Genomic DNA, 18,035 nt, shown 5'->3' with positions numbered 1-18,035 from the left:
TGATCAGTGTAATTAACCAAGTGATAGCAGGTCATAGACCCTAAACTTCTATGCAATATGAGAAAGCTTGGAAACTTTTTCAACAATTTATCAGGTTAACGACTCCAATCACATTGTCGGAAACTGGTGTTAGAATTTTTAGATTTTCTGTTCAGAGTTAAAAGCCTTCAAGGATCTACAATTGCATCTTATAAATCAGCATTGGTTGACCCTATGGTGTGGGGTTTTAATATTACTTTGAACCCAAGAATTTATCAACTGCTCAGATATTCTTTTTTCATTCAGAGACCCCCCTCAGCCTAAGAGGATCCCACCTTGGTTTGTAGGTAAAGTTACTAAATTTCTTATGGGGCCTAATTACAATACAAATCTGAACCAGGACAGATTGCTCCAGAAGGCAGCCTTCCTTCTAGCAATAGCAACAGGTATGAGAATCAGTGAAATGACTTCAATTTCCAATAATCCATCACTATTGGTATTTTCTGAGGAAGATGTCACCCTTTTTCCTACGGAGATCCTAAGAAAAAATGAAAGGAAGGATTTTCAAGCTCAACCTATCAGGATAAAATGGCTAATGGATGAGACAAGGGTTCCTCATAAATTGTGCCCAGTTAAGTATCTTCAAGAACGGTTAACCAGATTCCCTAATCGAGGCCCCTATGTATTATCATCACAGGATGGAAAGAAATTGTCTCCAAGTCAAATGACAAAATATTTATCTCAGTGAGTCAAGCAGACCCTGGCAAGAAAATTTTTGGCACATTACACCAGGAAATATGCAGGGTCTGTGGCCTATCTGCAGCATATGAGCCTCAGTCAGATCAAAGAAGTGGGCTTTTGGAATTCTTCAAAACCTTTCAAAACAGCTATCTTCATCTATCTCTGAAAGATGCTTCACATGTGGTGGTGCTGGGTTCCCCTCCCCCACCTAGTTAATCTCCACAACCAGGACCTTCTTCTACCTCATCAGAGTAAAGTGAGTACTGTATCGTAATTGGATATGTAAATTAACATTTTACCTTTTGGTAAATGTTCCTAATATTGGAAAATATTCCAAAAAGTTTATAATTATAATCTGGACCTAAGCTAGCGGAGCCTTATGTGCACTGTCACCTCCCTCTCCACCTCCTGCTCGGGTAATCAAAGCTAGACGTGGCTTTCTGGATTGAACAAAAAGACGTTTTTTTCTGAAAACCATTTTTTGTGATACTGTATAGTCCAGAATGTGAAGTTAACATCCTACCCATTTCCACCCCCCTGAGAGTTGACATTTGTTTACTGCTCGCTCTAGGGCAAGAGATGACGGTAGCAATGCATATGATGGAGAATTGCAATTAAATGCCAGGTAGCGACGTGTCCTCCAAATATTATGTATTTAAGTAATTATTAGATGTTTTAATTGCCTGTATGTTGGCCTGGCAAGTTAATGCTAGGCATTTACATACCTTGGTATAAAACTAGACGTTGCATTCTGGACTATATCACAAAAACTGTTTTTTAGAAAAAACGGCTTTTTCATAAAGCATAATTACAGGGTATTGACTTGACATTTCTTTAATAACATTCTCTATGGACCATTTTTCTTTCTCTACAGTCTCTTGACCCATCTCCTGCGATCAAATCCTCTGCCCAAGCCAGACTACGCAGATGATACCGGATTATAAGTTACATCTAGGATCTAGTCCAGCCATACTTTTAAAAATTATTTGGATTCCTTTCATGCAAAATTGATGTTAGACATTGTTAATCTCAACTGATCAATTAGACTTTACTTCGAAGGACTGGAGGGTATTGTCTCATTTTCCTGCTCATAGTACAGTACAGTACAGTAGTTTCAAGCAGGAAGGAACCAGTGTATCTTTCTGCTAACATACAATTTGAGTTAATTGTCTATCATATTTATAACCACATTTGATGTTGACTTTAGCTCAGTACTGATGGCAAAAATTAATTTTGTGTTAATTCTTCATTATCAAAGTTTCACCGAGGGTGAGCAGCAGCATCGTAATACATCACTGCTCTCTAGCAACTTAAACCATAATTGTAAATCCCTCCCCCATAAAAAATTTTTTTTTAAAGGAATTTGAGTTGGGAAGAAAATTCAGTAATTCTGAAAAAAAAATATTATTGTGGGATCGGTTGATACCTCTGTGTGTGCGCACAGTGCTTCCAATTTGTTGGAGGAACAAATCTTGTTGATTGAGAAGTAGTTGCAGTTATAAGTTGCAGCTATAAGTACAGTAAAACCACGATTAACCGACTTTTGGATTAACCGTCAATCCCGGACCCCTAAAAAAAAAAAAAATTATATATATATATATATATATATATATATATATATATATATATATATATATATTTTTTTTTTTTTTACACGGGGATTAGCCCACCCGGGCACAGGTCATTGACCCACATCGGGGCCTGGGGGGTGATAATGTAATAATATTAATAATGATAATAATAATAATAGTAATAAAGAACCATAAAGAAATGCAAAAATGAAAAGAAAATCAAGAGTGAGAAACAATTTACCTGTATCTATGTTGTGTTGTCAATAGTAAGAGAAATAATTGAGACCCTGCAATTGTGTGTAAATGTGGCAGAAAGTCAGATCAGCAACCTGGGACTTGGTCACAATTTTTGTGATGACATATGTTCTTTGACTTTTCCAATTTTTATTCACGGTTTCTGGTCTGGTTCATATTTATTTACTAAAATGGTTAATGTTTTAAAGCAAATTCCATTGAAATATGAATGGCAAATGAACAAAAATGAATAGAGGGACTTAAATGAGGTAGGTTAGGGAAAGGTACTTTGAAAATGTATGTTTTATTTCTGTAGACTTTATTTACTATTAACCGACCTTTTGGATTATCCGTCGGCCCCTTCCCCCCATATGTGGTCGGTTAATCAAGGTTTTACTGTATAGTCCTCTTCTGTGTGTTGCTTCTACACACTTATAACAGTGTCTTGATACTGTAATAAAAATAGGGTGTTGGTATTGATGTGGACTCAAGTTCATAATCAAATCACACAATTTATATTAATCCATGTGTGTCTTGGAAATGAAAGAATACAATATATAAACTTTGAAGATAAGGATATATAGTGTACTGTACTGTACTAGCCTTTGTTGTGCTCTACCTGTTTTTTAAGATACAGTGGTCCCTCGGTTAACGAACACAATTTGTTCCAGGTCATTCGTTAACCGAAATTTCTTTAACCAAATCCATTGTTTCAATGAGATATTGGGTAATTGGTTCCAACTCACCAAAAGTACATACAATGTAAAAAAAAATGCAGTAAAGTACACTTACTTTGAGGTGTGTATGTAGAAGGCTCCTGGTTGATGATGATGGGAATTAGAAGTGGGGTGAAGGAGAAAGAAGAAGAGAAGGAAATGGTATGGAGGAAAAATCACCTTCTTTGGACCCATGCTTGATGCTGTCATTTCACTCATAAAATTTTAAGTTCACTTGGTGTAATTCAAGATTATTTTCTTTAAATCAACACTGCACTGCACTATATATTATCAATACGTTAACTAAAGTTCAGAATGACCAATAATTTCAATGAAAAATGCAAAAATATTCAAGACACCAACAAAATAGGTGCTCTCTCCACAGAAAACAAAGCCAGACTGACGCCTGGTGACCTACCCATGCATCTGATGGGTGCACAACTAACTAGTTCCCTGTACTGCATATATTATCAATATGTTAAATAAATGTTAAAATGACTAATAATTTTAATATAAAACATTAAAAAATATTAAAAAAGCTCAAATTAAATGATATTTAATCCATTGGAAACGAATTTAAACTTAGAACAGATTACTGAATTGGCAGGCTGGGCCATCAGCTGACCAGCTGATGCTCACAACAAAACGTGATTTTTGTAAGGATTTTGTTAATCGAATTTTTGTTCGTTAACCGAATTTAAGATTCTTATGGAAGGTAATTCATTAACCGAAATTTTGTTAACCGAGGCGTTCGTTAACCGAGGGACCACTGTATAAAGCTCAAACCTTTACATTGATCATTAAAAATAATTTAAGATTATATATACCCAGTATCCATTTTTGCTAAATGTAGTCATTAGATTGTATAAGAAGAAATGAAACGACTCTCTTAGACAGTTAAATGCACAAGATAATATTTTTTATCTTCATGAATGGACATCAAGAACAATCCCCAAAACATCGCTTGATTTTATAGGGTAAAAATTCATCTAGTACAGTACATGTATGCTGTAAGTACTGTATTAGTAATAATAATTTCCAATATGGTCCTTGTCACAAAATTCCAAATAATACAGGTATCTGAAGTACATACACATGAAACTTTAAGTGTACCTGGTCCTAATGCACTAAGAGACCAGTGACTGAAATTCACTGCAGACATTGATATCAGAAACAGTGCTTTCAAAGTACAATAATTTAATTTAACTCGACCAAGACCCTATTTATAGGATATTAGTTTTGTTGTGTATATATGAGTGTTCAGGATCTAGGTTGTAATGCTATTTACAGGGATGTCTGCTGTAACAACCTCAAGCATGTCTTTTTCTTTAGTCATGTATAATTAGTAGAAAATTTATGGAAAACTCTGCACATACTACTTAAGGAAGTATTCTACAAGGAGAATCTGATACCAAAATGTAAAGTTATTTTATATTTAAAGAGATTTGCTAATTTTTTTTTACACCTGTATCTGATAATAGTAAATACAGTATCTTCCAGAGTTTATTTCAACAAATAGTTCAGTCTGGCATCAAAACAAACATAGACTGTCCCATCGCATTCAGATTTGCCTCCGAGGGGCCTAGTTTATTGGGCACCCCCTTACATCCTGTCCCATCGCATTGTGATGAAACTCAAAGACGAAGACTTGAAACTCAAATTTATTGTATTGGTTAAAATTTTAATTTTTTGCTATTGTGAGAAGATATATTTTCATTTAATGAAAATATAAAATTATGGCCATAATTAACATTGATTGATTTTTGCTGCCTTTCAGTTCATGTCTGTAATATTATACTGAAATATTTGATTTACTCAGTTAAGGAAGTACAGTATACAGTACCGTACTGTATGAGTATAGTAAGAGTTTGTGTTATAGATGAAGTCATTCTCTTATTTATTTGTAATGTAAAGAAAAAAAAAATTTAATTATATTTATAATGTACAGTCGGCCACAAGAATAAGTATACACCTACGGTTTGTGTTTGAGACAAAATATCTGGCAACACTGTCCTGAACAGAAGACAAAATTACAAAATGACCTGCAATTTATGTTTTATTCCTACATATATGTTATGCAGTAAGTACATTTGTTGTGAATGATTTTCGAGTGTCTTGGGTTTATATTACAAGTAATATATTGTATCCAATGGTAGTAAACTTGTTGCCGAATGGGATTGCAGTTATCGTACAGCTCCCTCCTCCTCCTCCACTTTTTCTCTTACCCTACTTTTTTTATACTTATGTTCTGATTAGTAAAGGAAGGAAGAGGATTAAATAGAAGAATATAGAAGGGGGAACAGAAAATAGTTAGAGATAACAGGTGGGGGGGGGGGAGCTGAATTTCATCATGCGTCTGGATGCACAGTTTCAACTTTACCAGACCATTTTCAGACCTTACAGTTTATACTTATTCCTGTGGCCGACTGTACAGTATAATGCAGGCATGGAAAATGGCTATAAATTGATTATGATTATGATATCAGAATTGAAATATACAGTAATGTTAATATTAAAAAACAAACTAATGATGTGCAAGAGTTTGAAGGTGAATGTCTTATGAGTGTTTGTGTGAACCCAGCCTGCAGGTGCTTCAATACAAGAAATTAAGATAATTCCATTCATTCTTTTATTATACTGGAGGCAAGAAGAAAACTATGGAGGAGAAAATTTCCAAGGAAAATTTGATATGCATTGTTTGGTAACAGATAAAAAGTGACAAGAAAAAGATTATGTGAAGACTAAGGCAGAGGTATTGGAAACTTCAATACCCCTGTATTTACAAAGTACTTACACTGGACTGAAGGGGAAAAAAAAAGAGAGACTTGGTATAATGTTTGTAAGTGTTTGGCCAGTCATGTAATGCTTGTAGAGACATTTGAGATCAGAAATTTCCTAGTCATAACTCATTACACTGAACAGTATTGGTGTTGGTGGTACAAAGGTAATGTGTATATCTCTCACCTTTGTGTTCTGGGTTCAATTCCTAGTCCGGGTCAGATGCGAGAAGGGTGTTATCCAGTGTGACCTTATCAAACATGGCAAGTTTTATCTGGGTACTCTTGGTGACCTCGTGTACTAACACTCAACATTAAAGGTCATAACAAAGAACTGACCAACTATCTAAATGGCTATTAAAGTGTTAAGTGATAAAATGTTAACAAAAAGTCAAATCAGAATTTCATCTTGCATCCTGGAGGTGGATCTCATTCCTTGTCCATTACAAAATTAATAATCATTCAGTAAGCCTGAATGACTGTACAGGTATACTGTACATATGTGATTTAAGCTTTCATCTGGAAGTTAAGTAACAAGATGAACATAATTTACAGTCTCTCGCTTTAATTTATGTACGTACTCAGAACCCATGAAAATTATTTCTTGTTACAGTAGCATGATTGTGTTAAATTTTATGATTCAGCTCAAATCAACCTTATTACCTTAATATAAGTGTTGATATGATTCCCCACAGTTGTACACTACAAGTATTATCTTTGTGACTTAATATTGTACTCATTCTGCACCTTCAAGTCTAGGATCAATCCATTCTGGGTTGCTTTAGAACCAAGAAAATGAAGATGGGCACTATGTGAGTTTGATGTAATAACATGTGGCTCCTACTGTTATTTTTACTGTACAGTACAGTATGTTAGGGTGCAGCAGCTCAGTGGATGCAGTGCTTGTCTCTTGTCCCTAAGAATGCTGGTTCACACCCAGAACATCCAGCTGTGAATTTATATTTAATTTTGTGTTTTGGGGAATTGAAGGTGGTCAAGTGCAGTGTCAGCTATGCTGCCTCCATATGTAGAAAAAATGGCTTAGTATACAGTTTGCAGTATCCACACTGCCCCTAACAAGCCATCAGGCCTACAAGAGTGACCTCCAGTGTGTTAGTAGTGTAGGGAATCATGTGTGGTATCCATTTGTTTTCTTATCAAGTCATTTTGGTTTAAACTACGTGTTTTTATAATATGTTTCTTGTGACTATCAACTTAATTAGTGTATTAAACTACAGTGAGTTCTGCTATAACGCGTGTTTTGATAACGCGAATTTGCTCTAACGCGATTTATGAATTCGGAACAATATTTGTATAACGCGATCGCTTGTTTGCTATAACGCGATTTTTGCTTACTATTTCTCCAATTTTGTGGTATTAACTGTGAATATGGTAAAGAAGAATATCTCCAAAAAGCATTCTGATGATAGAATTCCCGGTGATTATCGTAAAAGAAAGGATATAACACTTGAAGAGAAGCTTGATGTTATCAACCTCAAAATCACCCTTCTCCCCCATCAAGTTACATTCATATTTTTTCAAGGTAAAGTGTTAAATTTACTGTATGATTTCATTATTAGATATGAATGTAACATTTATTTAGACTGTGCTATCCTTTGTGTTAGGCTAACTACTAAATTTTTTCGATTTCGAGTAATCTGCACCTAACCCTATTTTCTCCATAAGCCCTGTTATTTCTATTACGCGATTTTCTATAACACGATATTTTACAAGAACACAATTATCGCGTTATAGCAGAACTACCTGTACTGTAAATGTCATTAAGAGAAAAACTCTGGGTGATTTGCTTCATTTGTGTTCTGTGAAAATTATGTGGAGTACAGTGTGTGCACAAACCAATAAAAATTAGTCATTTATTGAGTATTGACAAGTGAAAGTGGTTCATAAATAATCACTTTCTGAGACATTGTAAACACATTTATGACAGGTGGGGTCTAGTCTTGGTGATGTGTGAGGACACTACAGTATATTGTGTGAATGAATATGTTTTGCTTTATTCTTCATTGAAGTTAAGTATTGTACTGTACATGTTACTTCAATAACTGTTTAATAGTATATGGTCTGTCACTACAGGAAGTCCTTAAACTAAAATAGATTTATAGATTTATGTTAACTTGATTTGTATTAATTTTTCCAAAGAAATTAAGGTTAAAGTTTGTGCAACAAGGATGTAGTTTATGAGAACAGACATCATGGTGTCTTCTGTCTCAGTTTTGGTAGAGGTATCCCAGCTTGTGTATTTCTTATAGTGAACAGCTTATGTACATTAGATATAGATTTAAAATTTTAAAGGGCAACTTCATTTTCCCTATTCCTAGATACTTACTGTATACTGTACTGTAGATACTAAATACGTACCAGTGATTATAGGTTAGCAAATTTCTGCCACTGGACTAAAATATTTAAGTACTTCTTCCTACATCTATGAAATAGTTCATGTCTTGTTATTTTAATCTGTAAATGCACCAAAAATCTGCCATGAAAGACAATTACTGTAGTAAACAATTTTGCAAGTCAGAATAAAAATTTGCCAGACAGTTTATGAAACTGCAAAGAAAATTAAAGTTATTGTAGTTGTGAAATTATTCAGTGAATGAATTTAAGAAATTAACATACAGTAGTTTTATTAGCATCTAGATTGATGAATATCCCTATTTTTTTATTTTTGTACCTGTACCATAGTGTTCAGTATATTTCATGACTTAATGACTCATTGACTAGTTACCTGTGAGGTCTTTCAACTTGAACACCCTTTGATAGTGTCTGCTGTGGCCAGGCAACTTGATTTGTCTGGCAACAGGTTACATTCTCTAAAAGATAGGAGGAATTTCCTGCACAGCAGTTCCTCGCCTACTAAGTCTGGTCCAATCAATGCTACGAGCTCCTAGTCCATTGCTTACCATAGGTCTACCAGGATGAACCCAACTGGAGAGGTTTAGTACATCATAATACCATAGACAGGATTTCCTTCTCAATCCTCACACTATTCCTGCCACCACCAGGTCATCAACATCTCTTAGGCAATGCTCTAATAAAATTTCAGTAACTTGTTCCAGGAGAGTTGTCACTCTGTTACTGTACTGTATATACTTCCACAGTGGTTATTAATGCACTCAGTTCTTTTTGTATTAAATTTTGTAAACTGATTGGTATAGAAAGCCTTTTCTACCATCTTAACATATAGTTACAAATGGTCACCGCTTCTTTTTGGTTTGGAATGATAAGAGGAAACTTTTTGGATATAAACTGAGAATTGAAGTGTAGAATCCCATCACATATCTTTATTTATTTATTTATTTTTTTAAGGGAATTAGCCCACCCGGGCACAGGTCACTGACCCACATCAGGGCCTGGGGAGAATAATAATAATAATAATAATAATAATAATAATTACTTATACAGTCAACCCTCACTTTACGCGGTCCCACATTCCGCGTTTCCACGTTTACGCGGTACCCTGCCAGAACCCAGGATGCTCACATTCCGCGGTGGGTGTACCCCTTTACACGGTGAAGTATAATTTTTTTATTTAGCTCATAAAATTCATACAAATTATCCGGCCAGAATATAATTTACATTGCTGGAATTCTTACAATTTGATGATCATTTTGAATATAAACATCATAGATTTTGCATTAGACATACAAATTTTAGATCTAATGTTTACTCTTGAGTAAATGTGTTATCTTTTGTGCAAAATATATGATATTTATATTCAAAATATTCCTGGTCTTACAAGGAATCCAGCAATGTCAATTATATTATCCTAACTTTAGTCTGATTTATTATTTATTACTAAAAAGGTAAACAGTCTGGTATTCCCACACATTTATCTAGTAGGGACGTTGGTGGGGGGGGAGGGAGGGACCAGCGACTGACCATCTGTTTCCGTGTGAAGAATATTTTTTTTTTTTATTAACTGAAGATTTTTATTTTAGCTCATAAAATTCATACAAATTACCCGGCCAGAATATAATTTACATTGCTGGAATTCTTACAATTTGATGATCATTTTGAATATAAACATCATATATTTTGCATTAGACATAAAATTTTTAGATATAATGTTCACTCTGAGTAAATATGTTATCTTTTGTGCAAAATATATGACGTTTATATTCAAAATATTCCTGGTCTTACAAGGAATCCAGCAATGTCAATTATATTATCCTAACTTTAATCTGAGGTATTATTTAATACTAAATGTTAAAATCTAGTTTTTTCACCCACTCTTTCTCTTGAAGGGAGGGTTGGTGGGAGGTGGGGGGGAGGGTTGGGACGGACTGACCATCTGGCTGGTTGGAAGAGGGGGGAGGCAAGGTGGGGTACTTTGATTGACAGATAGTGTCTGAAGAATATTTTTTTTTTATTAACTGAAGATATTTGTTTTAGCTCATAAAATTCATACAAATTACCCGGCCAGAATATAATTTACATTGCTGGAATTCTTACAATTTGGTGATCATTTTGAATATAAACATCATAGATTTTGCATTAGACATACAAATTTTAGATGTAATGTTTAATCTGAGTAAATATGTTATCTTTTGTGCAAAATATATGACATTTATATTCAAAATATTCCTGGTCTTACAAGGAATCCAGCAATGTCAATTATATTATCGTAACTTTAGTTATGAGGTATTATTTATTACTATACCTGGTTTTCCCCCCAAAATTTCTCAGAGGGAAGAGCCAGCAGTGTAGTGTGAGAAGAGGGGGAGGGAGTCGTGTCCATTATTTGATTGGACATTAACTTGGCGACTGTATTTCTCTATTTCTCTTAAGTATTAATTGTGTGCATGTACCATCATAAAATTAAGATGTTATTTTTACTAGAACATAGGTATTGTGTTGGAAAAAGTGGAGTTTGGGGGTCAGCTGGTCTCTATTTCATTTAATCCCATATGTTATGTTATTCACTTTACGCGTTTCTCACTTTCCGCGGTACCCTGTGGGTTACATTAACCACGTAAAGTGAGGGTTGACTAATTATTATTAATAAAAAATAAATACAAAAACGAAAAAATAATCAAGAGTGAGAAACAATATACTGTACATTATGTACGTTGTGTTGTAAAATTAAGAGAAACAACTGAGACCCTGCAATTGTGTGTATATGAGGCAGAAAGTTAAATCAGCAACCTGGGACCTGGTCAGATTTTTTGTGATGCCATATGGCAGCAGGGTCTACCATTAAACAACACATTATGCTTCCAATATCTTCCCAGGCAGTAGTACCTCCCTGTTTGATAGCTGCCTAGTACCTACTAAAGGTACAAGATAGTGATTAGTTCCCCAGATCAGTATAATATCAGGCTGGTTACTCTGAGGAATGAAACTTGAGGTGAGCACCGGGAACTTATTTTCGGTAATCAATAACGGCGAGTTATGAATGGTTTTGACTACAGGATGAATGACCTGTGTTTCTTCCTTGACGAAGTTTCCTTATCAGAGGGAAATTGTAAAGTTTGAAACACTGAGCCTCTGGTTAATGCTGTCTTAAGTATCAAGATGTAAATGGACCTTCTCATTAGGTTTCATGCCAGTGAACCTGAGGCTTTACTGGCCTTGGAAGGAATCATTGGGCTGGAAGTCTGAAGCACTGATATTGCAGATACCCTGAAGACAAACAATAGTAAACAGAACCATTAAATACAATCATTTATCAAGTCTATTAAAACTGTAACCTGCTGTTGGAAAATAGAAAAAAAATTAAGCCCCTGTATACTGCCCAATCTGGGGTCACTAATTCTAAGGGGAATAACTTAACTATAGTCTTAATTTTAAAGGTTGCTGCCACCAGACCCCCTCTGGGCAGTATGTAGCTCGTTAGGTAGTGGGCAGAGTGAGCTAGACATTGGGTTAGGATTTTCATTGACCAGATCAATAAGGGGAAAGAAGGGTGAAACCATAACATGTCTTAATTAATTTATTCCTCATGAAACATACTTATTGCATAACAATCAGTGACCTTACCTGGTCATCCATTCTTACAATAACACTCAACACGTCAGACTGCACCTGTATGGAATATAGCACCTTAGGTTATCATACATGGTAGCATCATCTCACCTCCCCATAGCATCACCTCCACACCTGTTACACTCCATACCTGCAAGTATGGGACTCCTTGTAATTTCTAGGTACACATATCAGGCACCTCGTTCGCACACCGCCCTCGGTGGGTAGAGACAAGGGATTCACCAAGAGACATACCAGTACTGTTTCTATGCCTGGTATTATAGGTAGCTCCAAGTGACGACCGCAGAGTTTCTCAACCTTCTTATGTATTTCTACTCATTTGGGGTGGTATGCTGGGAATCCACAGGTTCACAGTGGAAGTGCATGACCACTGTGGTGTGGCCTTCACAGTGTGGTCATGGCTGACGCCTGGTAGGCACTCAGAATGCGTCGTCCTGTGTTGGGAGAAGTCGAGGCATCACTCAGAATACTGCCGGAGGGGCTTTCGTCGCCACACATTAGTACACTATGACTTCACTTTAAGACATCAGGCCAGGTTTTAAGATGAAAAACTGCTAGATAAGTCTTTTTAGGGCTGAATAAAGCATGATGAAGGACACTGACCTGTGTTGGGAGAAGTCGAGGCATCACTGAGGGTGATGTCCCGACTCCCACACTCCTCTCTGTTTAGGCGTACAGTTTCCAATCTTCAATTTTCACTTTGGATTCTTATGGTTCCCACATCTCCATTTTCCTATCTATTGTGACCTCATGCTTTATAAATACATATCTTAATCCTAAATTACACACTAAGGTAAGGGTCTGGTTTGCTAGTTCCTGGGTAAATTCATTGGGTTATAATATCAACGCGGCACACCCGAGGCGGCCTAGGCGCCAACCTAAACAAAGCCTTGCATCGTATTTTCATGGCGTGGGTATACAAGATATTCTTTTTGAAGCATAGTTTCTAGATCACTTCCAACACTTCACATAGTTCTGACACCTTTATACCTTTTTCCAGATCATTGTTCTCATGTATTTTTATATGATATCTGTGAAAGCTATGTTCGCTAAACGTCCACAGACGTAAGTAGTATGACCTTCAAACCATGATCCACACTTAGTCCTAAAGTACACTAGTTCGAATCAACTGGACTTAACCAATCATCTTATAGATACCCTGAGTTCTCCTTAATGCTATGAATACATACAATTAACATAATATAACCATACCTGGGTACAATACAACACATGATTCAGTAACATTGAGTAGGTGAGTTATCCTTTATCAATGTTTCCCGTTCTCTGAAATTCTACAAGCACGGTGGATTTGAATGTTATGTAGCGTAATATGAATTAAAGGTTTTTTTTTTAGGAATGACAATGATGTGCGCAGTACAGTCGGCCCTTAACATACGCTGGGGTTAGGTAACAGAGACACCCGTGAATGTTAAAAATCTGTGTACTTTTGCTGCCCCCCCATGTCCTTATTTCCCGTATACAGTGAACCCTCACTTTACGTGGTTAATTGAACCCACGGAGGCCCGCGTAAAGCGAGAAATGCGTAAAGTGAACAACATAACATATGGGATTAAATGAAATAGAGACCGGCTGACGCCCAAACTCCACTTTTTCTGACACAATACCTATGTTCTAGTAAAAATAACATCTTAATTTTATGATGGTACATGCACACAATTAATACTTAAGAGAAATAGAGAAATACAGTCGCCAAGTTAATGTCCATTCAAATAATGGACTCAACTCCCTCCCCCTCTCACACACTCCTGGCTCTTCCCTCTCTGAAAAATGTTTGGGGGAAAACCACTAGATTTTAAGGTATAGTAATAAATAATACCTCAAACTAAAGTTAGGATAATATTTTGAATTGACATTGCTGGATTCCTCAATGCAAAATGATCCAAATTGGAATTCCAGCAATGTAAATTGAATATGACTAAAACTATCTTCAGTTAATAAAAAAAAAAATATTCTTCACGACACTCTGTCAATCAAAGTACCCCACCTTGCCTCCCCTCCTCTTCCAACCTCAACCTCGCCAGATGGTCGGTCGGTCCCTCCCTCCCCTCCACCCCCAACCAACCCTCCCTACCAGAGAAATGTGTGGGAGAAACCAGAATATTTACCTTTTAAGTAATAAATAATACCTCAGACTAAAGTTAGGATAATATAATTGACATTGCTGAATTCCTTGTAATTTGTATGTCTAATGCAAAATCTATGATGCTTATATTCAAAATGATCATCAAATTGTAAGACCAGCAATGTAAATTATATTCTGGCCGGATAATTTGTATGAATTTTATGAGCTAAATAAAAAAAATATACTTCACCCGCGTATATGAGTAGATGCACCGCGTAAAGTGGGAATTCCGGCTCTGGCAGGGTACCGCGTAAATGTAGAAACGCGTAAAGTGAAACCGCGTAAAGCGAGGGTTCACTGTATACCTGTGTGTAGTTCGAGTTTTTAAGACCAAATTATTTGGCAAAAAATTGGGGGTCGACCTCTAAACGGGTAATAGTTTCGTTAGGTTGAAAAATATTTGCCAGTAACTACCAGCAAACAATGGAAACGATGCACCAACGAATCCACAAGCTGTGAGTGTCGGTTCAGTTGCCAGGGCAGATCTCTTGCGTCATCATAGTAAGCCCAAAGTAGCCAAATGCGTGATATGGTATGCACAGGATGATGTAAAACAAAGTATTCATTTTTTAAAGTATATTTATAGATACTGTACATAAATTTTTGTTCATTACATTCGAAACATCAATCTTTGTAAATTAAATTTTAAACAAAAGAAAACTATGATACCGCATTTTCATTAAAATATTACATCACAAGTATATTTTACCTTAACTGTGACTGAATGAATATATTCTCAGAAATAAATATGGAAATGTAATGTTTTGGCTGAAATGACGTACATATTACAGTGGAAAGTGGGATAAAATCATGACGAAAACAATGACTTTCGCTTTCTTTCGTTGTTCAAAAGATTTTACCGTAATCGCTTTTCGTATGGTTTTCAGTTAAAAAACTGTTGTACCGTACTGTATTACAATAATATTCTATCCTATCATTAGCCTCATAATCCCACAACTGAAAACCATTCGAAAAGCGATTACGGTAACATCTTTTGAACGAAAGAAAGCGAAAGTCATTGCTTTCGTCACAATTTTATCCCACTTTCCACTGTAATACGTACGTCATTTCAGCAAAAATATTACATTTCCATATTCTCAGAAATAAATAGTAGTTTTGTTGAAACGTAATGTGCAGTATTTAATATTAAAATGCAAATGAGCTATAAAAACAAATAATACTGTACACCCGTAATGTACTGGCTGGCATCTCCACTCGTCCCTGTTCCCGCCAGTCGCCGACTCACCACTCCTCCCCGCTCTATCCCTCCGCCTCCTCCACATCGTCACTACTGTTGTACTCTTATTACAATAATATTCTATCCTAATTCACTTGAATAAATACTACGATACCATATTTCTGAATATTTTCATTAAAATCCATCAAAATCATTTTCCTTATCATCGTCTTAAGCACCAAACAGCTCTTCCCAGTCTTCTCCTTGAACAGGGCTAGAGGGTACGTGCTTTTCGAATCGTTTACAGTTAAAAAAATGTTACATCACATGTATATTTTACCTAAACTGCGCCTGAATGAATATATTCTCAGAAATAAATAGTAGTTTTGCTGAAACGTGATGTATTTCAATGTAAAATAGGATAAAATACATGACGAAAACAAAAGACTTTACCTCACCTTCCGATGTTCAAGAGATGTTACCCGTTTTTTAATAGTTTTCAGTTAAAATACTGTTACATTACAATGATATTCTATTCATACTGTGCTTGATATACTACATTCACAGAAATGTAATATTTTTGCTGAAATGACGTACGTATTACAGTGGAAAGTGGGATAAAATCATGACGAAAACAATGACTTTCGCTTTCTTTCGTTCAAAAGATGTTTCCGTAATCGCTTTTCGAATGGTTTTCAGTTAAAAAAACTGTTGCATCACAAGTGAATTAGGATAGAATATTATGGTAATAAACAGTTTTTTAACTGAAAACCATTCGAAAAGCGATTACGGTAACATCTTTTGAACGAAAGAAAGCGAAAGTCATTGCTTTCGTCATTTTCCACTGTAATACATACGTCATTTGAGCAGAAATATTACATTTCCATATTCTCAGAAATAAATAGTAGTTTTGCTGAAACGTAATGTATTTCAATGTAAATTAGGATAAACTACATGAAAACAAAAGACTTTACCTAACCTTCCGATGTTCAAGATACGTTACTCGTTTTTTTAATAGTTTTCGGTTAAAATACTGTTATACAGTGACCCCTCGTTTAACGAACACCTCGGTTAACGTAATTTCGATTAACGAACTGCCTTCCATAAGGATCTTCAATTCGGTTAACGAAAAAAAATTCGCTTAACGAACTTCTTACGAACCGACCTCAACATGTTTTCGCTTGCACTGACAGGGCAACCAGCTTTAGTATCAGTCCGCCAATACATTAATCGGTTCTAGGGCTTAAATTCCTTACTATTTTTGTAAATATCAAGAAGTTTATGCTATTCAATAATTTTAAAAGTTTAATATTCAATTTTTTAGTCATTTTAACAATTATTGAACAAAATTGAAGGTAAAGTGACTAGTTTAATGCGCGGCATCCAGCCTCTTTACACAGCAAACAGGCGTCAGTCTCTCTCTGTTTTCACTGGAGGTAACATCTTGCTTGAGACTCTCTTCAACTAAACGCTTTTTTTCTGTGTTTCCAAGCAAATTATTGGTCATTTTGAAATATATTTTATATATTGACAATATATAATGCAGTGCAGCGTTGATTTAAAGAAAATAATCTTGAATTAAACCAGAGAGCTAAAATTTTATGGGTGAAATGGCACCATGGGGTGACTTCTCTTCCACCCCAATGCCTTCTCTTCTTCCTTCTCCTCCACCCCCATTCTAAATCCCATCATCATCATCATCATCCAGGAGCCTTCTACATACACACCTCAAAGTAAGTGAACTTTTCTACCATTTTTGTTGAATTTAGGAAATTTTCGGTGAGCTGGAACCAATTACCCAAAAACCCATTGAAACAATGGTTTCGGTTAACGAACGTTTCGGTTAACGAACGACCTTCTGGAACGGATTGAGTTCGTTAACCGAGGGGCCACTGTATTAGTGATATTCTATTCATACTGTGCTTGATATAATACATTCACGGAAATGTAATATTTTTGCAACTACAATGCTGATGTCAACACAAGCATGGTTACAGCAAGACTGACTGAGTGAGTGAGAGCTATGCGTGTGTGTGTGTGAGGTTGCCGGAGCGGGCGGTGTCCCGTGTTCGGTGCCGCGCGCAAGTTGAATGGCGCTCGATTTGAATGTTCTTCAATTACTTCAATGTACAGAATATTCCTCCGGCGGGGCAATCCGCGTATTTGCAAATCCGTGTATGCTAAACCCGCGTACGTTAAGGGCCGACTGTACACCTGTATAAGGCTTCACCTGGGTATGTTCTAGTTTGCAGCATCTCACAGGTTACTACAAGGAAGTTCAAGCTTCAGTCCTCCATTTTTGTGTGTATGGATGTGGGGTAAGGAACACTTCCAATCTACCATTCACGGATGATAACCTTTCATTACATTGATTGTCAGTCATTACATTGTTTCTAATTTTTTTTATCCTCATGATACTTTCCATTCAATTTTTTTTCTTTGCATGATGGTCCATCAATTTTTTTTTTAATTCACTTTGAGGGTAAATTTAATTTTTTAACAAAAGCCATTCCAGCAATTTAATTCAAGTCACTGTTATGGTATCATTATTTTAATGTAACAGACTAATTTATTACTTTATACATACAGAGAAATAGAATAAATGTTAAAAATTTTAATAATATTAACCATTACACTTCATGTCACATCCTATGATGTATGTCTGTAGAGCTTGTGATGTAGGCATCTCGC

This window comes from Homarus americanus, unplaced genomic scaffold (assembly GCF_018991925.1).
Source record: "Homarus americanus isolate GMGI-L3 unplaced genomic scaffold, GMGI_Hamer_2.0 scaffold31037, whole genome shotgun sequence".
Lineage (NCBI taxonomy): Eukaryota > Metazoa > Arthropoda > Malacostraca > Decapoda > Nephropidae > Homarus > Homarus americanus.
The sequence above is the reverse complement of the archived record's forward strand: the minus strand, read 5'-3'. Positions refer to the sequence as shown.